At 41.2% G+C, this 22,500-nt stretch overlaps 2 protein-coding genes across 7 annotated transcripts in view; one reads left to right on the top strand and one right to left on the bottom strand.

Annotated features, from left to right (window-relative positions):
* The window catches only part of LOC135091793 (short-chain dehydrogenase/reductase family 42E member 1-like), a 143,119-nt gene that overhangs the window by 101,170 nt on the left and 19,449 nt on the right, over nucleotides 1-22,500 (top strand). The window lies entirely within an intron of this gene.
* LOC135091790 (potassium voltage-gated channel protein Shab-like) overlaps nucleotides 1-22,500 on the bottom strand; it is a 150,238-nt gene that overhangs the window by 115,838 nt on the left and 11,900 nt on the right. For 3 of the 5 annotated variants that reach the window (XM_063989756.1, XM_063989753.1, XM_063989757.1), the window contains exon 1: nucleotides 19,692-20,105. The exons of 1 other annotated variant lie outside the window; for it this stretch is intronic. The gene's annotated coding sequence lies outside the window, so the exon portion shown is untranslated. Of the gene's footprint in view, nucleotides 1-19,691; nucleotides 20,106-22,500 lie in introns of those variants that run through there. One more of the 5 variants, XM_063989758.1, reaches the window with a different exon arrangement.

Here is a 22,500-nt window from a genome sequence, read left to right as displayed (position 1 = left end):
TCGTCCTCCCTTCCTTCCCTCTCTCCCTCCATTTCTTCATGCTTCCCTCTCTCCCGCATTTCTTCCTCAATTATTCATGGATTCAGACTTTCTTCAGCGGTAAATGTTGCGGGAAGTCCACCCTTTCACGCTAATTTCACGGACATCCCTCAAAAAATGTGAAAAGTATAACATGCAAGATATTTTTTTTCTATTTTCTTTTCTTTTTTCCTTCTTTTTTGAGATTTTTTTCTCTTATGATCCCGCGCCAGCTCCTCGTTTTCCTTACACCTCGTTTTCTTTCATATCTTTCCGTTTTCTAGTTGACTTTCTCGTTTTCTTATCTTTATTTTTGCATTCTCTCTCTCTGTATACGTATTTTTTTTGGGGGGTATTAAAATATTCTTTCCATCTGTATACTCTCTCTCTCTCTCTCTCTCTCTCTCTCTCTCTCTCTCTCTCTCTCTCTCTCTCTCTCTCTCTCTCTCGATCAATAATCCGATGTTATCTAATCTCATTTTTCTCATCTTTGCAACGAAGAGGAAAAAGGAGAAAGGGACACGGAAAAGAGGAGGAGGAAGAGGAAGAGGAAGGAAGTAGAAGGGAGAGGAGAGGAGAGGAGAGGGAGAAGAGGGAAGGGAGAGACTGGTATAATCTCTAGCCGCTTTGGGAGGCAGTGATTGGTGTGGGAGGAGGAGGAGGAGGAGGAGGAGGAGAGGAGGAGGAGAGGAGGAGGGATGTGTGGGAGGAGGAGGAGAAGGAGAGGAAGGAGGTTAAGAAATAACTGAATATCACGCTTAAGTAGTAGTAGAAGTAGTAATAGCAATAGTAGTAGTAGTAGTAGTAGTAGTAGTAGTAGTAGTAGTACACACACACACACACACACACAAACAAACAGCCAATTAATCACAGGTAAAGCATTCTATCTCAGGTGTTCCGATGCTAGTTTACCTCTCACGCACAGGTGACGTAACCAGGTAACTCATTATCGTTACCTGGTTTCATCTGATTATCACCTTAACTGTTAGCGTAACCCAATCCTTATATAACGTTCGGTTTAAGCTGGCGAAGAAGCCACGCCCAAATTTTAAATCTAAGCCAATCAGAACACTCACTAGTAAACATTAGCAAGTCGTAAGTGAGGGGGAGGGTGGGGCTTATCAGTCAGAGAAAGAGAGACAGAGTATACGTTTTCTGTTAGTCTAATACTGTTAAACCACACATCAGTTTTAATACCTCCCTTTCAACAATGACTAACACAGAGAGAGAGAGGGAGAGGGTAGGGTATGTTTCCTCTCTATCTAACCTCTCTTTATACTAAATTCTGCACCACATTTGTTCTAATACCTCCCTTGTAGCATTTGACTCCCACTCAACTTGAAAGTGGGAGGGGCAAGCCAGTCTCAGTACTAGTTTAATCATTGCCTCCTCACCTGCACACCTGAATGGAAGCGTTTGTTACGTGGGATTAGTAAAAGGTGGAGAGGTGTGGCTTTTGAGATTGGATAGGAAAAAAAATATGTATGAAAAAAAGGTTAGTGGGTGATGGACGTATTGGGGAGTTTATGGAAGGGTGATTAGGTGGTGAGTGAATGAAAGGATTGAGGTGAAAGATTGTGAAAGGGTGGAAGGGTTGTGGATGTGTGATGACTAGGTGAAAAAATTGTATAAAAAAAGATGAATTGATGTCATTATAAGGAAGACGATAAATATATAGAAAAGATGATTAGATGATGAAAGGATGAAACGGTTAAGGGAAAGATGATAAAAGAGACGATGAAAGGATGGGAAGATTATGAAAAGGAAATTAATGATAGGATGAAAAGATTATGAAAAAAATGAAAATATGAAGGGATGATAATGAAAGGATGAAAATAGAAAAAAATGCAGAAATTATGAAAGTTAATGAAAAAAATTTTAAAAATAGAATGACAAATAAAAAGAATATAATGAACAGGATGAAAACATTATGAAAAGACACTGCAATAATGAAAAAAAATATGAAAAACAGATTAAAAGAAAAAAGTAATGACAAGGAAGAAAAATTAAATTTCCAACATTCTCTCTCTCTCTCTCTCTCTCTCTCTCTCTCTCATCTCTCTCTCTCTCTCTCTCTCTCTCTCTCTCTCTCTCTCTCTTACAATACTTTTTTTGTCGTTCCTCTCGGCTCCCTTATTTTTACTTTTTATTCATTTTTTTACACTCTTGGCTGACATTACGAGTGAAAAAGAGTGAATGTCAAATGTCAGATAGTTACGTAACTTGTTTGTAATTAACTGTGGGTCATGGCAGGGGAGAGTCCGCCCAACCCCCCCCTTTCACAGCTACCCCCCTTGGACCCCCTTTTTTTTATACAGGTTGAAATGAAGGTGTTGCCAATGGTTAGCAGTTAATAGGTGTGTTCTCTCTCTCTCTCTCTCTCTCTCTCTCTCTCTCTCTCTCTCTCTCTCTCTCTCTCTCTCTCTCTCTCTCTCTCTCATCGTTATATTACACATTTGTCAATAGTTTTCATTTTCTCATATGAAAAAACGTAAACATAAGGTGAGTAATTTGATGAATAAGGGTAGAGAGATAGATAAACTAAACAGATAAATGAATGAATAGATAGATTGATAAATAAGCAAATACACAGGCTCTCTCTCTCTCTCTCTCTCTCTCTCTCTCTCTCTCTCTCTCTCTCTCTCTCCTCTCTCTCTGGAAACAAACCACAAGTTAAACCAAATTACGACCTTTTGTACACTAAGCATCAACAATTTTACATATACTGGCAGACACAAGTAATTTATCCTACCCTTATGTAATACCCTTGAGCAAACTTAAAAGAAAACGGGAGGTAGCATTGCAAGGGGGCAACTAAGCTGGACTGTCGTTTGATCTCGAGGCTCCAGGATTTCAGGCACAGAATCTAAGGGGGAGCTGAGAATACCACAGGGTGACCTTGAGGAATTTCACAAGGGCCTCGCCAAGTTACGGTGGAGTCACAACCCCTGAGTCACACTGGGTCACCTTGTAGGGTCACTGTCTCCTTGAATGATGGGGAATGTTAGGTCTTTCTTTCTCTCTTTCTTTTTTTTTCTCTCTCTCTCTCTCCCTCTCTTCATTTCTCTTTCTCGTCTTAGTGTCGACGTTTTGTTGTTGTTGTTGTTGTTGTTGTTGTTGTTGTTGTTGTTGTTGTTGTTGTTGTTGTTGTCTCGTTTTTATCTTTGTTTTCCTTCATTTTTAGTTCCTTTCTTCGTTTTCTTTCCTCTTTCGTTGTTTTTGGGTTATTTTTTTTCTCTTTGTCTATTCTTCTTTCTTGTATCCTTCCTTTCTTTCCTTCTTTCCTTCTGTCGTTCACCTTTCCTTTCTTCCTTCCTTTCTTCCCTCTCTATTGTACCTGCTTCCCATTCTTCCTTCCTCCTTTTCTTCCTTCCTTCCTTCATTTCATCTTTTTCCACATTAGTTCCTTTCTTTATTCACACATTTTTGCCTCTTCCCATTCATCCACCTCTCCTTTCCATTCCTCCATTCATTCCACTTCATTCTTCCTTCCTTCCATTTAGTAAGGCACTCTGAGCTCCCTTTCCTTCCTTCCTCCTCCTCCTCCTCCCTCCTCCTCCTCCTCCTCCTCCTCCTCCTCCTCCTCCTCCTCCTCCTCCTCCTCCTCCTCCTCTCAAGCTCCCATTCACTCAATATTACCGGACACTGTAAATTTTTGAGTGATGGCGTGTGTGTGTCCGTGTGCGTGTGTGCGTGTGTGCGCGTGCGTGTGGGTGAAGAAGAGGGACGTGTGAACGGATGGAACGGAAGAAGGATGGATGGAGGAGAAAAGGAGTCAAGGAAATGGGGAGAAGTTACATATATGGGTAGGTGATGGGCTCCTGGATGATGTTAATGGAAGGGAGAGTAAGTGGAAGAGGGGTGTGGTGGTGGTGGTGGTGGTGGTGGTCGTGGTGGTGGTGGTGGCGGTGGTGGTGGTGGTGGGTGGTGGTGTTGCTTCGTATTGATCGCGATGGTGGTGGTGGTGGTGGTGGTGGTGGTGGTGGTGGTGGTGTTCTCTCTCTCTCTCCATCTCTCTCTCTCCTCTCTCTCTCTCTCTCTCTCCTCTCTCTCTCTCTCTCTCTCTCTCTCTCTCTCTCTCGTTTATTTGTATCTCCTGTTCATCTAGTTTACTTTTTTTTTTATCTAAATCTACTACGCATGTTCTTGCTACACACACGCACACACACACACACACACACACACACACACACACACACACACACACACACACACACACACACACACACACACACACACACACATCACCAGCACAACACCATCAACACCACTACCCTTTCCCGCCCACCGCTACCACCACCACCACCACCACACACCACCACCACCACCACCACTGTACTGTTTGTCCCAGCAGCACGCCCAAGACTCCCAAAACACAGGTAAGGTACAGAACATCATGGTTATAAGATACAGTCATTGATAAATTAACATAAAATAACATTAACATAACACTTTCATTTGCACTTCACTTCGCTTATCTAAACTTTGCATAAGAGCCATAAGGGAAGCTGCAAGAAGTCATCAGGCCCTACACGTGGCAGTCCCTGTATAAAATTTACCTGCTTATTTCCACCTTTGATCACCATCCATGAACTTGTCTGGTCTTTTAATTCTCTCTATTGACTCAGGACTAACAATCTGATTACTGAGTCTGTTCCATTTCATCTGCCAATCTATTCGTGAAGCAGTTTCTTAGTATTTCATTTCAAAATCTTACATTGTTGAGTTGAAACCGTTTATATCTTGTTTTTTAAGGCAGAAAATATTAAAAGAATCATAGGCAAGGAAGGAGAAGATAAAGAAAGACATAGATAAGTATAAACCAGATAAACAGAGAAAGGAGGAAAATACAGAAAGAATAAGAAGACGAAGAGGAAAATATAGAAAAGCATAGACAAAAAATTAAAGGATAAAAAATATATTATAAACAAATACAAACGAAACACAAAAGAAGAACATTAAAGTAAGAAGAAGAAGATGAAGAAGAAAACAAACATGAAAAAAAGACAAGGAAAAATAAGATAAAGAAGGAAACAGGCAAATGCAAATCAAACACAAACAGAGAGAGGAAAAAAATAAAGAAAGAATAAGAAGATGATTAGAAAAACAGATAAACATTGAATAAAGGATAGATAAAGAACAGGATACAGAAGAAAACAGACAACCGTGAACAAAGGAAGGACAAAACAAAACCACCTTACATAACTAGTGAATTCAAAAGAGTTACGTCACTGTCTTGTCAAATAACAACAAAAAGGAACCAGTATTTTCATCTTCCCCTTTCAGAGTCAAGAGAAAAGAGAAAAATCCCAGACGCAAGTCTATGTTTCTTGTTTACCTACCGATCTAGAGACTTCAATTTCAGCCTGAAGGAGGAGGAACAGAAAGATGGTTGTCCCTCCTTTACTAGTTAATGTGCTGCCCGTGTTGGTCTTTGATAAAACTCCAATTGTCTCTTTCTCTCGAAGTCTTCATCTCAGTGACTCTAGGGACTGTACTGTCATAGGTCTCTGCTTTCCGTCCTGACTACTTTCAACAGCCTGGAAGTTATTGGGGTTTTCAAGGGGCTTTCAAGATTCCAGTGAGTTTAAACAAGAATTCTACGTCGCCAGTAAGAAAAAGAAAACACTCGTGAAGGGAAGTTATTTTGGGGTTTTCAAGGATTTTCCAAGATCCAAGTGAATTTAAACAAGGATTCTATTTCGCCAGTAAGAAAAAGACTCGTGAAGGGAAGGTATTTTGGGTTTTCAAGGAGTTTCCATGATCACAGTGAGTTTAAACAAGAATTCTACATCGCCAATAAGAAAAAACACACGTGAAAGGAAGATATTGGGGTTTTCAAGGAGTTTTCAAGATCCCAGTGAGTTTAAACAAGGATTCTACATCGCCAGTAAGAAAAAGACTTGTAAAGGGAAGATACTGTGGGTTTTCAAGGAGTTTTTAAGATCCCAGTGAGTTTAAACAAGGATTCTACATCGCCAGTAAGAAAAAGACTCGTAAAGGGAAGATACTGTGGGTTTTCAAGGAGTTTTTAAGATCCCAGTGAGTTTAAACAAGGATTCTACATCGCAAGTAAGAAAAAGACTCGTAAAGGGAAGATACTGGGGGTTTTCAAGGAGTTTTCAAGATCCCTGTGAAAAAGCATGGAAACTGTAGTAGCCGTGTCTGTGGCCTCTGAAGATACTTTTTCGAATTCCACTGATACTTTAACTAGCATCTTAACATTACCACGAGCAAAAACACCCATGAAAATAACGACCAAGTATCTGTGGCGCTTAAAAACAGTTATTAGAATTTCAGTGACTTTTGACAAACATTTTACTTTACCAGGACCAAAAACACCAATGAAAACCCAACAAATTACACGAAAACCAGAGAAACGATCTGTGTGACCCTTGAAAACTGTTCCGGGGAGAGTCCGAACTGCTTCAAAACACCGGATCGCGAGTGTTTTGTGTTGCAAATCATCCTAGCGGTACAGTCGGGGACAAAAGTTAGGAGGGATCTTTCTTTCCATTGTTTTTCTGCTATCCCAAGACCCCGGTGGTGCCCAAGTCCAGAATCCAATGGGGAAACAAAGGATTATCAATTTTATTCTTCTCCTCGCTCCTTCAATGTGAAAGAAGCTCCTGTTTAAGTTGGACAAAGAAGATATTCATATTTTTTGTTATTGTTCTTGTTGTGAATGCCTTCCTCTTGTGCCTGAGACTCGTATGTGTAAAGGAATTAAATCTGGTGTGTGTGTGTGTGTGTGTGTTTGTGTGTGTGTGTGTGTGTGTGTGTGTGTGTGTGTGTGTGTGTGTTTTGTTTATCTTTTTTTTTTCGTCTTATGAAACAAAAACTAAACAAAAAAAGTCATATTCGCAGTAAACAAATTGCAAGCGTTTCTTTTTTTTCTTTTCTTTTTTTATTAAGTATTGTGATGTGATTCTTTCTTCCTTTTCTTTGAGTTTATTTTTGTACTTTTTTGTCTTAGAAATGAAAGGAAGGAAACATTCTATAAAAAACTGAGTTGGTATATTTAGAGTTTGTTAAAAAAGAGACTGAGTAGGCGCTCAGACAGACAGAGAGAGAGAGAGAGAGAGAGAGAGAGAGAGAGAGAGAGAGAGAGAGAGAGATGACGGAAAGTTAAAGCTGTATTGATGAAAAGCTTTTGTTTTCCATTCTCTCTCTCTCTCTCTCTCTCTCTCTCTCTCTCTCTCTCTCTCTCTCTCTCTCTCTCTCTCTCTCTCTCTCGTCTTTGTCATGGTTGTTGTTATTTTTTTATCGTTCTTTTTGTTTTTTCTCCTCCTCCTCCTCCTCCTCCTCCTCCTCCTCCTCCTCCTCCTCCTCCTCCTCCTCCTCCTCCTACATTAAAGTTCACTGGAGAATCAGGCAACAAGAGTCCTAAATACAAACAACTTGACAGCTTAACTCAGGGATTGGGAGAGGCAGAGATTGGGAGAGGCAGAGATTGGAAATAACGAAGATTGCAATACGAAGAGAAAGTTAGAAAAGAAGAGTGAGACAAGATAAAGGAATGGAAAGGAAAGATAGAAGAGGAGGAAAGGAAAAGTCAATAGAAGAAAGGAAATTTGGATTGGAAGAAGAGGAAAAGGGAAATATTAGAAGGCAAAAAAAAGGAAAAGGAAGATAAAGAGGAAGAGAAAGGAAAGAAGAAATTATGATATTGAGACTGGAAGAGGAAGGAAAGTAGGGAAGGAAATTTTGAAGGTATAAGATGGAAAGGAAAGAAAGAGGACGAGAGAAGGAAGAGTAAATAGAAGAAAGAAGATGACTAAGACTGGAAGGAAAAAAGGAGAGCAAAATAAGATAGAAGATAAGAATAAAGAAAGGAAAGATTATGGATGATAAAAGAAAAAGCAATAAAGGAAAAGAAAAAGGTGAAGAGATTGAGGAAGAAAAGAAAGAAGAAATGGAAAAAAAAGAGAAAAAGAAGACACAAACGAGATACAAGAGAAAAGAGAGATAAGGAAGAGAAAAAGGAAAGGGTATAGGAGAGAAGAAAAAGATGAAGAGATAGAGAAAGAAAAATGAGAGAGGGAGAAAGGAAAGGAAAAGGAGGAAAATACAGGATTGCTGGAGGAAAGTAGGAGGAAAACTAGCCTTGGAGGGAGAGGAGGAAAAAGGAAGTAGGTGAGGAAGACAGAGGAGGGAAGGAGGAGTCTTGGAGGAAACATGGAGGAAAAAAAGAGAGTTAAGTGGAGGGGAAAATTGTGGAAATTGAGAGAAAAAAGGCTAGTTTTTTTTCCCGAGAGAGAGAGAGAGAGAGAGAGGAGAGAGAGGAGAGAGAAGAGAGAGAGAGAGAGAGAGAGAGAGAGAGAGAGAGAGAGAGAGAGAGAGATACATAAATTTACAGTAACAGTAGTAGTAGTAGTAGTAGTAGTGGTAGTAGTAGTAATATAGTAATTGTTGTTATTGTTGTTGTTGTTGTTGTTGTTGTTGTTGTTGTTGCTTGTTGTTGTAAAGACACATTTAGAAACGATACTTAAGTTTGTTTCCTCCTCCTCCTCCTCGTCTTCCACCACCACCTCCTCCTCCTCCTCCTCCTCCTCCTCCTCCTCCTCCTCCTCCTCCTCCTCCTCCTCCTCCTCCTCCTCTTCCTCCAGTAATATAATTAGTAATTCCTACGTGACCAGCTCTTAATTGGACTCCCTTTAACTCACTCTCTCTCTCTCTCTCTCTCTCTCTCTCTCTCTCTCTCTCTCTCTCTCTCTCTCTCTCTCTCTCTCTCTCTCTCTCTCTCTCTCTCTCTCTCTCTGAACGAAACAATAAGCCACTGAACACTACATTTCGTACAAACGCCTTTTTTTTCCCTTTATCTCCATCGTTTCTTATATTATCGTCCACTGCAATTTGTCTAATGGCCTTTTCCTCCCATAATTCTTCACGGGGGGAAGGTAAAGTGCATCAAAACCTATCATCATATTGTCCTAGTTTCCCTTGTTTCCTGCTGTTTCCCTTGATAGAGACTTATAGGGAGAGGAAAGGAAGAGAGAGGTGGAGAGGTATGAAGAACAGGAAGTAGAAGATGGGATAAAGAAGGGAAGATAGGAAGGATAGAAGGCAGATAGGAATGAAATAGGGAGAGAGAAGAAGGGAAGATAAAAAGAAAAGGGAGGAAAGGGAGGAAGGAAAGAAGGAAGTGGATAGGAATGGAGGAAAGGAGATGGAAGGAGAGGAGAGGTACAGGAAGAAGAAAGGAAAGGATAGAAGGAAATAGGAGGTAATGAAGACTGGAGATAGGAACGGAGGGAGAAAGAAGAGGAGGAAAGAAGGAATTGGAGAAGAAAGGAGGAAAAGGAAATGGAGAGAGAAATATGAAGCTTTTTTGTCTTTTTTTTCATGAACTTTACAATTTTACTTTTGTTGTTTTGTTTTGTTTATCTTTTTCTTTGCTTCTGTTTGTTAGTTTATTCCTCCTTTTCCTCCTCCTCCTCCTCTTCTATCTTTGGACCGTTCCAGTGGGGGCTTAGCTGGAGGAGGAGGAGGAGGAGGAGGAGGAGGAGGAGGAAGGTAAACTCACACACACTTTACTCTCCCAATGCTCCTCCAAACCTCTTGTCTCTCCTAGTCTCCTTCTCTCCCTCCCTCCCTCCTTCCCTCCTTCTCTCCCTACCTCGTTTCTTCCTTTCCTTCCTCCTTCCATTTCTCCTCATTGGTCTGTCTTCCTCTTTCTCTTTTTTCAACCCTTCTTTAATTTCCTCCCTTCCTCCTTTCCTTCTTTTCCCCTTCCTCTATTTCCTCCCTTCCTTCCCTCGCTCATTCTTCTCTTTTCACTTTTTCTTTCTTTCATTTCAATCTTTTTTTTTCTATTTTTCCCTCTCATTTGTTCCTTCCGTCAGATTTTCCTTCCTTTTTCCCCTCCCTCCCTCCCTCCTTCCTTTTTCCAGGTCGATTCTTCTTCCTGAACTTTGTATTAGATCAAGGAATCAGTTCTGGGCAAGTGAAGGAAGGAGGGAAGGAAGGAAGGAAGGAAGGAAAGAAGGAAAGAAGGGAGGAAGGAGAGAAGGAAAGAAGGAAGGAAGGATTTGTAATAGAACTGAAGGAAAAAGACACTTAGATTGATCGTTATTTGAAGGAAAATTTGAGAGAGAGAGAGAGAGAGAGAGAGAGAGAGAGAGAGAGAGAGAGAGAGAGAGAGAGAGAGAGAGAGAGAGAGAGAGAGAGAGAGAGAGAGAATTAAGAACATTTTTTATCAAATTAAAGAAAGGCATTTATCTGAGTAATTAAAAAAAAAACCTAAAGAATTTGTAAGTAAATAATATAGGAAAAATTTTTTTACATCAAATTGAAAAAAAGACGGAAAATTTTTGGAGCAAATACAAATTATGATCATTTTTTGGCCAAATTAGAAAAAAAAGTTGAACATTTTTAACCAATAAGAAAAATAAGACTTTTTTTTCCATTTTATAGAAGTAAAAAAAAGAGGAAGATTTTTTTACGACCAAATTACAAAAATACGTAAGAACATTTTTTTTTTTTGAGGAAATAGAAATGAGCACTTCATTTTTACCGGAATTAAGAAAAAAAAAACACCATTAACGAAATAAAAACTAAGAAAAACACTCCGAACAAACAAAACAACAAAAAAAACTGTGATAGTTTAAGAAAAGACGAGCACATTCTGAAACCAAATCAACGGAAAGAAAGAGGAAAAACTTTTCTGAACAAACAAGAAAACAAACAAATCTAGAGACACGTGGAATGGAGTCAGAGAACAAAACTAAACTAGAACAAATAAAAGAGATAAGGGGAGAACTTCGCGTGACTAAGTAAGCAAAGGGAAACTTCATTCCAGGGAAACTCAACAAAGAGGAAAAGAAAGGAGGAAATTTTAACCGAATGAAAGGAAGGGAAAATGTGAAATAAAAGTAAAGAAAAATATATCATTCTTTTAGTACTGCGAGAAGTGTGTGTGTGTGTGTGTGTGTGTGTGTGTGTGTGCGTGAAGAGGAAGGAAAAGAAAAAGGAAAGGGAAAGAAAATAGAGAAAAAGGAATAGAAAGAAGAAAATAAGAACAAGAACAAGAAGAAATAGACGAAAAGGAGAAGAGGAGGAGGAGGAGGAGGAAGTGAAGGGGAAGAACTGAACGAGTATACTAAACTAAATAAAAAGAAGAAGAAAAAAAAGAAAAAAAGAACAAGAACAAGAACAAGAACAAGAAGAACAAAACAAAAAATATACATGAGAAAGAGAAAGAAACAAAAAAAAGAAAAGCTGTCAATAACTCGACAGCAATAACAAAAACCATCACCATCACCACCACCACCACCATCATCACCAACATCAGTCAGGTGTGCGGGCGGGTGTGGGCGAGTCAGGTGTGGGTGTGTGAGTCGCTCCCGTGAGTCAGGTGTGTTCGGGAGAGGACTGAATGAGTCACCTGATTCGTGGAAATAATTCTTACAGACAAAGGTGCAATTCAACTCCTTTCTTTCTTTATTTTTCTTTTTTTTTCTTTTCTTGGCAGCTTCAGTACACACACACACACACACACACACACACACACACACACACACACTCACACACACACACACACACCCTTACAGAGAGAGTAGTAGTAGTAGTAATAGCAGTAGTAGTAGTAGCAGCAGTAGTAGTAGTAGTAGTAGTAGTAGTAGTAGTAGTAGTATATTTACCCCCAAATCCGAAAAGGAACACAAACAAAAAATTTAAAAAACACATACACTTCTTCAGGTTCAGACACACACTTTCCCTCTCCCTCTCTCTTCCTCTCTCTTTCTCTCCCCGTCTTTCACGCACCTGCCAAAAAGCTCCCACAATATATAACCTTCCCCTGCCTCTACCTTGCATCAGTACATTTAATCAAGCTATCCTTCCCTACCCTATCACTTCTCCTTCTTGGCAAATTACTTATCCCTTTTTCTCCCCTTTTGAGCCCAATAGCGCGTTTATGCCTCGCTTATCTACTTGCTGGAGTGTTGATAAGACTACGTGGGTGTTGGCCCGGTGTCGTTCCTCTCAGTGAGGCGAGGAATGAGGAATGAAGTGGCTGAGGACTGTATGAGTTAAAGGTTTTGAGGGGGTACTGGGTGCTCCGGGGAATGTTACGTTAGGTTAGGTTGTGAGACGAGATAAGTGCCCTGAAGTATGTGGTGGTGGTGGTGGTGGTGAGAATAGAGGTGTTTATAGTTGAAATATTCTATAGAATGGGGTGTGATAGACTGGAATGATGTGGAATGGAGATTAGCGAGCTGGAATGAAATACGGAGTTGACTGGAACACTGGAATGAGATATAGAATGGAGTTTGGTGGACTGCAATGAGGTGGAGTGGAGTTTGATGGATTGGAATAAGATGTAGGATGAAGTGTGGTGAACTGGACGGCTGGAATGAAGTGGAATGAGGGATGGAAGCACTTGAATATGACGGAGTGAAATATAGAAGACTGGAATTGCTTGTATAGAAGAAAGGAAGGCTGGAATAAAGAGGAATGGTAAATGGAAGGAGAGAATGAGGAAATGGAAAATGAAATGAGGAATGGGTGAAAATTATCAGTTCCTTTTCATTCCATATTTTTCTTTTATCCAGGAAATTTTCTTTTATTTTCTTTATCTTTTTTCTTTCTTTTATTTTATTGGTGATCGTAAATATTATTGATTTGTGCTTTTCTTTTTTTGGTATGGGTGATAGATAATTCTCTCTCTCTCTCTCTCTCTCTCTCTCTCTCTCTCTCTCTCTCTCTCTCTCTCTCTCTCTCTCTCTCTCTCTCTCTCTCTCTCATTTGTCACTTTTCCCTTACATAAAGTACCTCAAATGTACAGAGAGAGAGAGAGAGAGAGAGAGAGAGAGAGAGAGAGAGAGAGAGAGAGAGAGAGAGAGAGAGAGAGAGAGGGAAAGTGAAGAATGAGTTAAGGTGGGAGGCATTTTAGCATTTTATTGGCCTACCTCACCTCCTCTCTCTCTCTCTCTCTCTCTCTCTCTCTCTCTCTCTCTCTCTCTCTCTCTCTCTCTCTCTCTCTCTCCTGATCAGCTGATAGAAGTAAATAACATGGAAGAAGAAATTTGAGAATGTGGTTTTTGATGTTTGTGAAAGATAACCCTTGTGTGTGTGTGTGTGTGTGTGTGTGTGTGTGTGTGTGTGTGTGTGTGTAGGATGCCACACTGCCCGAAGCTGCAGGAGTATTGAACGAATCCTTTCCCCAACCTTTCCCTAACCCCCCTCCACCTAGTTCCCCCTTCCTCTCTCTCTCTCTCTCTCTCTCTCTCTCTCTCTCTCTCTCTCTCTCTCTCTCTCTCTCACCCACCCCCACCCAGTCACGCCCTCAGTCTCTCTCTCTCTCTCTCTCTCTCTCTCTCTCTCTCTCTCTCTCTCTCTCTCTCTCTCTCTCTCTCTCTCTCTCTCTCTCTCTATCTATCTATCTATCTATCTATCTATCTATCTATCTCTTGCTAATTATCATCATTTTTTTTACTTTTCTTTGTTTATTTTCTTGTTTTTTTATTTATTTTTGTTTCCTCTCATATCTTTCTTTTCTTCCTTCCTTCCTTCCTTCCTTCCTTCCTTCCTTTCTTCCTTCCTTCCTTCCGTCCTTCCTTTTTTTCTTCCTTTCTTCCTTCCTTCCGTCCTCTCTCTCTCTCTCTCTCTCTCTCTCTCTCTCTCTCTCTCTCTCTCTCTCTCTCTCTCTCTCTCTCTCTCTCTCTTTCCCTCAGTCTTATTCGTCTCTCGCCATTAAGCAGAATTTTTAAATGGAAGTTTTGTGGATTGCGCTTTAAATTGAAAAAATAAAACTACTTCAACATCAAAGTCACTGCCTGATGTGAAAGAGAGGGGGAAAATATTAACCTTTGCACCGTTTTCTTTAGCCTTTTACACTCGCATTTCCCGTTTTCTTTTACAAAGTCTAGTGGGGGATACTTGCCTGGTTTTGTGTGGTCTTTTAGAGTCAAAGAAAATGGGAGAAGAAGATTTGTAGAATTTTATGAGTGTTTTTTTTTTGTCATTGAAGAGAAGGAGGAGGAGGAGGAGGACACAGAGGAAGAAGAAGAGGAAGAAGAGGAAGAGGACAGTCAGCCATCTTTCTTTCTTCCTTTTATTTCATCTTGTTTCTTTTTAACTCTTCTTCTTCTTCTTTTTAACTCTTCTTTTCTATCCATATTTTTATAGAAGCAAAGAGAAGCATAAGATAATGAGAGGAGAGAAAGAAGAGAAGAATAGGAGGATAGGAAGTCTGTAATAAGGAAATGGGGAGATGGTAGGAGGATAAAGGAAGGAAACAGAGACGTGGAAAAATCATATCATTCTAAACTTTAACGGACCGAGAGAAGTTTATAGTTTACCGAAGGAAGGGACAGGAAAATAACGTACTAGGAAATAGGAAATACGAATAAGAATACCAGGAATAGGGATAATAGGGTATGGTGACAAATGGAATGCAAGGAATGTGTGGAATACGCTTAGAATTTCTCATTATTTGAAGCGTTTGCTGGTTCATCACCCTTCGTTCGATCAGTGAGGTTAAGCTGCGCTGGGTCTGGTTAGCATTTGGATGGGTGACCACCTAAGAGCACCGATGTATAGTGGCGTTCCAGGATTTTTGTGACTGGATGAATGAGTGATGGATGGTTTGTGAATGGTGATAGAAAATGGAGAGAAAATGAGCTTGGAAATGGTGAAAGTAGATAGATTAAAGAGATGCTGGGGAAATAGTTGTAGAAAATAAACAGGGAGAAAGTGCGTAGAGATGGAAAAGGAAGAGAAATGAAAGAAAAATTATGATTGGAAATGTTTAGAGAAAATAAATGGATATGAAAGTGTTTAAAAATGGAAAGGGAAGACAAATAAAGGCAAATAGTGTTAAAATTGAGCAAAACAAATAAATAAAGAGGAATATTTTTTTGGAAATGGGAAATGGAAAAGAAATTAAAGTAAAATAAAGTTTGAGAAATGGGCAGAGAAGATACACAGGGAGGAAATAGTGTTTGAAAAAATTAAAATGGCACAAATTAAAGATGCATGGAACTGGGAAATGAGTAAAGAAAAAGAAATAGAGGGGAAACGTTCTTGAAAATAGATAACGAAGATAAAATGATGAAAATAGTGCTGAAATTTGTAAAAAATAAAGATAAAGAGAAAATTTATGTTTGATAATTGTAAAAGAAGAGGAAAAATATAATTATCGTCTGTATTAAAGTATTTGTTCATCCAGTTATAAATGAAATGAATGTTTACAAAGATATACAAGGAAAAGAGACAAACAAATTGCACCACCAGTCTTTATATCACCATATCAAGTGAGGAACAGATGAATGTACGCCTCTCTCTATCTTTGTACCTTCATGATAAGCGAGGTAATGACAGTGGGAAAGCATCGTGTTAACAGAAGCGTTCCTGTATCTTTCCGTGAAGTGAGGCGGACCTGACACAGAAAACGAGATTCAGGTCTAAATATAGCACCGAGTCAGGTAAATATGAAGGAAAAGGAGCAAAAAAAGGAGTAAAAATATAAAAAAAGTGAGGGTGATTGTTAAGATAGGGTTTAATTGTAGGTAGTGTCCGCAGGTGAAAAATGAGATAATTAGTAAATGAATAGGTAAAGAGGATAATGACAGATTCAGTGGGACTCTCTCTCTCTCTCTCTCTCTCTCTCTCTCTCTCTCTCTCTCTCTCTCTCTCTCTCTCTCTCTCTCTCTGCTACTCATCGATTAATTTATCTTCCACCTTCTTTCATCCTGCTTACAATAGACGAAGACAGACTCAACAACACAGAAAATAAGAAAAGGGAATCTGCAAGAACCTGTCAGACCTACACGTGGCAGTCCCTGTATAAGACTTACCTACTTATATCCATATGTCATTCCTATCTGTAAACTAATCTTGTCTTCTAAAGCTCCCTATTTGCTCGGCCCTTACTGAGTCTGTTCCATTCATCTACCGCTCTATTGGTGACAGATGGATGTAAATAGCTAGGTCTTATACGGGAACTGCCCTAAGGTTAGTAATTAAGAAAGAACTAGATGTAACAAATTCAAGCTTGACAAAGGAAGATTTAAAGAAGACACAGGAAAAAATTAGTTCATCAGTAGAGTGATAGGGTCAAGCTTGAATTTGTTGTCTAGTTCTTTCTTAATTACTAACCTTAAGGAGTTTATTAGAAGTCCGGCACTTCAAATATATCAATGAGAAGGAAGAAAAGACTGTAATGATGAAATGTAATACCTAATTCAACATTTTCTTTGGATGAACGTCTAGAAAAAAAGAGAAAAATAAACAACATGTAGACAAAAAAAAAAAAAAATTAGTAAGACGAGACAACAAACAACTCCATTCCATCTCGTGTATCAATATGCTTAAGAAAGAGAGAAAGAGAAAAGTAAACAAACAATGCAATGACGGTTGAAATACAGGTGAATTCTTTGCACTATAATAATTTCATTAGAGGAGTGAGAGATGGTGGCCTGATGGTGTGTGTGTGTGTGTGTGTGTGTGTGTGTGTGTGTGTGTGTGTGTGTGTGTGTGTGTGCAGAGGTGGCCGACTCTACAATAAAGTACATTCTATTGTTTTCTCACTGGATCCAAATGTTCAGATGTAGAACAAAAGAACACAAAGGAAGCTACAAGAAGTCATAAGGTGTACACGTGGCAGTCCCTGTACAAAACATACCATCCTATTTCCACCAATCATCTTCAACCCATAAATTCATCTAATCTTAGCCTCCCTATTGACTCACCATATCAGTTATTAATCAAAAGAATGCATAACTTGGGAGAACGTTACCGAACATAATTTTCCCTTCAGAGATGCACTGTAGAATAATGATTAGTCCGTAAGAAGGAAAACATCGTAATTATGAGTGATGTTCATAATATAGACTGGCATATTTCATTGATGGGGTGTCACGTGTGGGCCTGATGGCTTCTTGCAGGCTCTCTCGCTTTCTTATGTTTGTATTGGCGATTTTAAGCTCACGGAACTCCACGAAAGCATGAAATTGACCTTGAAACTTGGAATGGAGTAAAATTGAATGAACCGGGTGATAAGTATTAGTGATAAATTGATACGAAAGAAAAATTACAGTAAATGGCGGTAATAGTAAAACATTCACTGGCTAAACACTTTCATCTTTAAAAAAAAATTGAATAAACAGTAAAAATATCTTGAAAACTGAAATAAAAAGGAACAAAGCAATCTAAACACTAAAAAATTAATAAAGTAAAAATGAAAAAAAATAACGAAAATTATTAAATATAACCACTAGATTATTTTTTTTAATTTACTGCAATAAAAAAAAGATACACCTTGAAAACCGAAACAAAAAAAAATAAAGGAAAAAACAAAAAAAATAATGAAATATAAAGAAAAAAAACACGAGACTCATCAAACACATCCACTAATTTCTGAATATTTTAACTCTTGGTGACAGAAACACTGAAGTAACCCAGAAATGTAGGAATATATTAAACGAGAAGCAACCAGCAACACTCTCCCCTCCCCCACTCTTCATATCTTACCTCCCGCCTCTCACCTGCCTCCTAATTAGTCAGCCTTATCAGGGGGGACACATTAGCGGCAGGTAAGCTCAGGTAGACGAGTGGGTGATGGGCAGAACACGAGCAGGGAATGGATAGATGCGAAGTGGTGCCTGAGGAAATATTATCGACTTGTTTCTTAAATATTTGTTGTTGTTGTTGTTGTTGTTGGTGGTGGTGGTGGTGGTGGTGGTGGTGGTGGTGGTGTTCATTCATATTCTTCTTGTCTTTTTTCTTTTTTACTCGTTTTCCTATTTTCTTTCTTTCTCTCTTCTTTTTTTCTTTGTATTGTTTTCATTTTCAATTTCCTTCTCCTCCTCCTTTCTTCTTTCCTTCCATTTCCTATCTTCTCCTTCATCCCTTAATCTTGTTGTTGTTGTTGTTCGTTTTGATGTTATTGTTATCATTACTATTGTATGTAGTAGTAGCAGTAGTAGTAGTAGTAGTAGTAGTAGTAGTAGTAGTAGTAGTAGTAGTAGTAGTAGTAGAAGTGGTAAAAGAAATGGAAACACAAATTTAAACAGCCTACCATTAATGAAAATAACTCACAAAAACACCATTCAAATATTTCATCCCATCACCACCACCATCACCACCACCATCACCACCACAAACAATCACAATCACAGTCATTTAATACCATCACTTTCCTTCCTACCCTTCCCCTCCTAACCTTCCCTCCCCTTCCCTAGTTACTCAAATATTATCACTTCCCTCCCTTCCCTTCCTCCCTTCCCATCCCTTCCCAATCAATTACTTCCATTCCCTTCCTTCCTATCATCCAAAACTATCACTTTCCTTCCTTTCTTTCACTTTCCTTCTCAATCAAAAAAAAAAAAAACACTTAAAATTTTATCTTCCCCTTTCTGCCTTCCCTGTCTTCTCTTACTTCCTCCCCAGTCGCCTCCCTTGCCTTGCCTTCCCTTCCCTTCCCTTCACGAAACGTTGGACGGCGAGCGAATCACAGTAAGTAACCAAAAATACCCTTTATGATAATGTTTTTGGCGTCTGTCACAGCTTGGCTCCTGGGATTGCCATAAACCATGAGTATACAAATTAATGGTTTTTTTATGGGGAGGGGGCGAAGGCAGAGGTAAGGGAGAGTGGGGGAGAGAGAGGGGGAGGGAGAGAGAGGGAGAGGGAGAAGGAGGGAGAGATAGGTCAAGGGTAAGGGAGATGAGGGGAGATGAGAGAGAGAGAGAGAGAGAGAGAGAGAGAGAGAGAGAGAGAGAGAGAGAGAGAGAGAGAGAGAGAGAGAGAGAGAGAGAGAGAGAGGCAGCAGGTGCACAAATGTAGTTTATGAGATTGAAGAACGTGAGAGAGAGAGAGAGAGAGAGAGAGAGAGAGAGAGAGAGAGAGAGAGAGAGAGAGAGAGAGAGAGAGAGAGAGATGAAACTGGCTAAATTAGAATGAATGGATATAAAATCATATATATGAGTGATTAGAGAAATAGAGAAAGAGAGAGAGAGAGAGAGAGAGAGAGAGAGAGAGAGAGAGAGAGAGAGAGAGAGAGAGAGAGAGAGAAAAGTCATCACTGCCCAGCCTTCACCTGAAAATCTTTTAAGCTACAATGGAGCCCAACAAAGCTGGCGGGAAACTGAGAGAGAGAGAGAGAGAGAGAGAGAGAGAGAGAGAGAGAGAGAGAGAGAGAGAGAGAGAGAGAGAGAGAGAGAGAGATAGACAGACAGACAAAGGAAACTAGCACATCTATCTAGCCAATAACTGTAATGGCGTCTTGTCCACTATTTATATTCATTTTGTCTCATCTTCTCCTCATTTCCCTTCATTTTCCTAAGCGTGAGTCCCTCTGGTCCCCTCACAGTATCCCTCAGGTCCCCTCAGGTCACCCTCAGGTCACCCCGCGTCTCTAGGGGTGATGGAGGGCAGCGGAGGTCACGGCTACTGAAGACTGTGGTCAGTTTTGAACTCTCGAATCAATGGCGGTGAAAGGGAAGCAGGAATGTGAGGTAGACTTACTGGCGACTCTGTGTGTGTGTGTGTGTGTGTGTGTGTGTGGGAAAGAGTGGATGAGAGAAGTGACATTTATCTGCCGACACGTCCAACAAGGACAAAGGACAGGAGACGCGGAGACACGGAGAGTAAAGAGGATAGAAAGCTAGAGAGAGGGTAGCAGCAGCAGCAGGAGGAGGAGGAGGAGGGACCCTGTCTGGCACTCTTACCAGACACATGTTGAAGCGGAGGCGCGGTAGGGGTGTGGCTCTTCACTCCACTCCTTGTTGCCGCCGCTAACTCCGCATTCCCCTTTGTGTGGCGGGCGGCGGGGAGGCAGAAGGGAACCCCGGCGTGAGGACCACTATTGTTTACCCGGAGTCAGTTATCAGAGGCGACCTATCAGTGTTATCACGTGGTTCACTCCATCCCGGCGACACTAAAGACACAGATACAGCCGTCGCACCTCGCCGCCCGGGGCTAGGGAGGCGCTGCGGCTAGGGCGGCCTTCATGAGGGCGTGACGCGCCTCGCCCTGGTCCGACAGCTGCACGGGAAGAGTTTCGGGGCGGTGGAGCAGCGGTAGGTAGAGTGGGCGGTGCTGCGTTGCTCAGTGTACTGCCCACTGAGCTCTCCTCTGACACCCGCCCAGCTTGCTCGCGCACGCTCCCTACCTCCCTCCTCCTCCTCCTCCTCCTCCTCCTCCTCTACAGACGACATCACAGCCCCCTCCTCTTCTTCCTCTTCCTTTCCTTCCATCGCCCTCCCTGCCCCTCGCAAGCCAAGCCCTGCCACAAGAAGGTGCCCTCAAGCCCTCAACTCCAATTTTGTGACCTTAAGTTGAGGGTGTCGCTGTGACCGTTCCGCCCCTCTCCTCCAGCAGAGCCATTGCGCCCCCCAGCCCCCCCAGGCACCACTGCGCAGACTGGAGGGCAGGAGGGGGCCGGAGGGGGCTGAGGGAGGCTGGGGGCACCGGGTAACTGCGCCGTAGTCCCTCACGCTGCTCGGAACAAAGTGCCCGGTATAGCCACGTTCATCCACTCAGGCGATCACCCGCGAACACAATATGAGACTCGAACTCAACCTAACCCAGTCTTACCTAACCTAACTTAACCTAACCTAACCTAACCTAACTTAACCTAACCTAACCTAACCTAGCCTTACCTAACCTAACCCAGCCCTTCCTAACCTAAGCTCTTGAAAGTGACCTGAAGGAAGCCACTCCAGCCAGACGCCCTCCAGTGTCCAAAGAACTTCCACCTTATTCCTCTTTTAGTCTCCTCCTCCTCCTCCTCCTCCTCCTCCTCCTCCTCCTTCTCATCCTTCTTTTTCTTATTCTTGTTCGTCTTTTATCTCCACTCTCCAGTCCAGTCCTCCTCCTCCTCCTCCTCCTCCTCCTCCTCCTCCTCCTCCTCCTCCTCCTCCTCCTCCTCTTCTTCTCCACTCAGCCCCATTGAGGAACGTGGTGATGGTGTTGGTGGAGTGACTTCCTCCTCCTCCTCCTCCTCTTACTCCTTCTCCTCCTCCTCCTCCTCATCCTCCTCCTGCCCCCTCTCCCTCCTGTAGACGCGGAACACGGAACAGATGGCACGGACCTCTGCGGCATGACGGACGAGAGAGAGAGAGAGAGAGAATGCGTGTGTGTACATAGCCAGTGGAAAAGACCAAAACACACACACACACACACACACACACACACATACGATCATATCCTTCCGTGTGGACATCTGTAGCCCCAGGAGGTCCTTAGAATAGGATACCTTCCCTTCTCCCCGGGCGAATGTACCGCCACACCCCTCGATACCTCCCCTTCAATATCCTAAAGCGATCCTCCTCCTCCTCCTCCTCCTCCTCCTCCTCCTCCTCCTCCTCCTCCTACTCCACTACCACCACCACCACCTTGTTTTCCTCGTCCTCGTCGTCGTCCATCTCCTCCTCCTCCTCCTCCTCCTCCTCCTCCTCCTCCTCCTCCTCAGACACTTAACTCCCCATCACCCATAAATAAATTTGCATTCATAACACACGTGAAAAAGTGAATGGGAACAAAAATTCAGACTAAAGAGAGAGAGAGAGAGAGAGAGAGAGAGAGAGAGAGAGAGAGAGAGAGAGAGAGAGAGAGAGAGAGAGAGAGAGAGAGAGAGAGAGAGAGGTGCTTTTTCACACAGTTTGGTTCGCTAATACAACAGTGACCTGGGAATCGATATCAGTGCAGGTGTTGGTGGTTCGTGAGGCGGGAATGGTGCCAGGCTGGGGCGGGGTGATTAGGGTGCCACGCAGGGCCACGGGTCAAAGGGGATGTGTCATGGACCGATGGACCGAGAGAGGCTGGCCAGGGATGTTGAGGGGTGATAAAAGTACTGGAAACTAAGTATTTTTAATGGAAGTTTTTAATAGGTGTATAAACAGGATTTTAATGTTTTTTTTCAAGGGGTTGTATAAAAGTGGTAGGATTAAGTGGTGTTGTAATGGTATGCTATTAGATACGACTGTTAAAGGGTGTTCAGTAGTGCTGGAAACTGTGTCGTATTAAGGGAGGTTCATAATGGGTGTTTAAATGAGGTTTTGGGATTTTTTGAAAGGTCTTGTTTAAAGGGAGACTATTCAAGTTTCTTTTAGGGATAATGAAGGATGTATTCTAACCTAAACTAACCTAATGTAGCTTTATCTTGCGTAACAACATAACATAACCTAATATTGTCTTACCTTGCCAAACATAACATGACATGACCTTACCTAATCCAATATAACCTAATTAAACCTAACATGACCTTAACATAATTTAACCCAACCTATCCTAAGTTTATCTAACCTAAGAAAATATAACAAAACATAAAATTGCCTTACTGAACCTAACCTAACCTAACCTAACCTAACCTAACCTAATCTAACCTAACCTAACCTAACCTAACCTAACCTAACCTTACTGAACCTAACCTAACCTAACCTAACCTAACCTAAACCTTTAGACCTAACTCCCAAACTACCCATTTCCTGCGCCTCCCCATTTATCACAACACTTAACCATTTAATCTTGGGATTT

Source organism: Scylla paramamosain, chromosome 38 (assembly GCF_035594125.1).
Source record: "Scylla paramamosain isolate STU-SP2022 chromosome 38, ASM3559412v1, whole genome shotgun sequence".
Taxonomy (NCBI): domain Eukaryota; kingdom Metazoa; phylum Arthropoda; class Malacostraca; order Decapoda; family Portunidae; genus Scylla; species Scylla paramamosain.
Note: the sequence above shows the minus strand (reverse complement) of the source record. Positions and strands in the feature narration are given on the sequence as shown.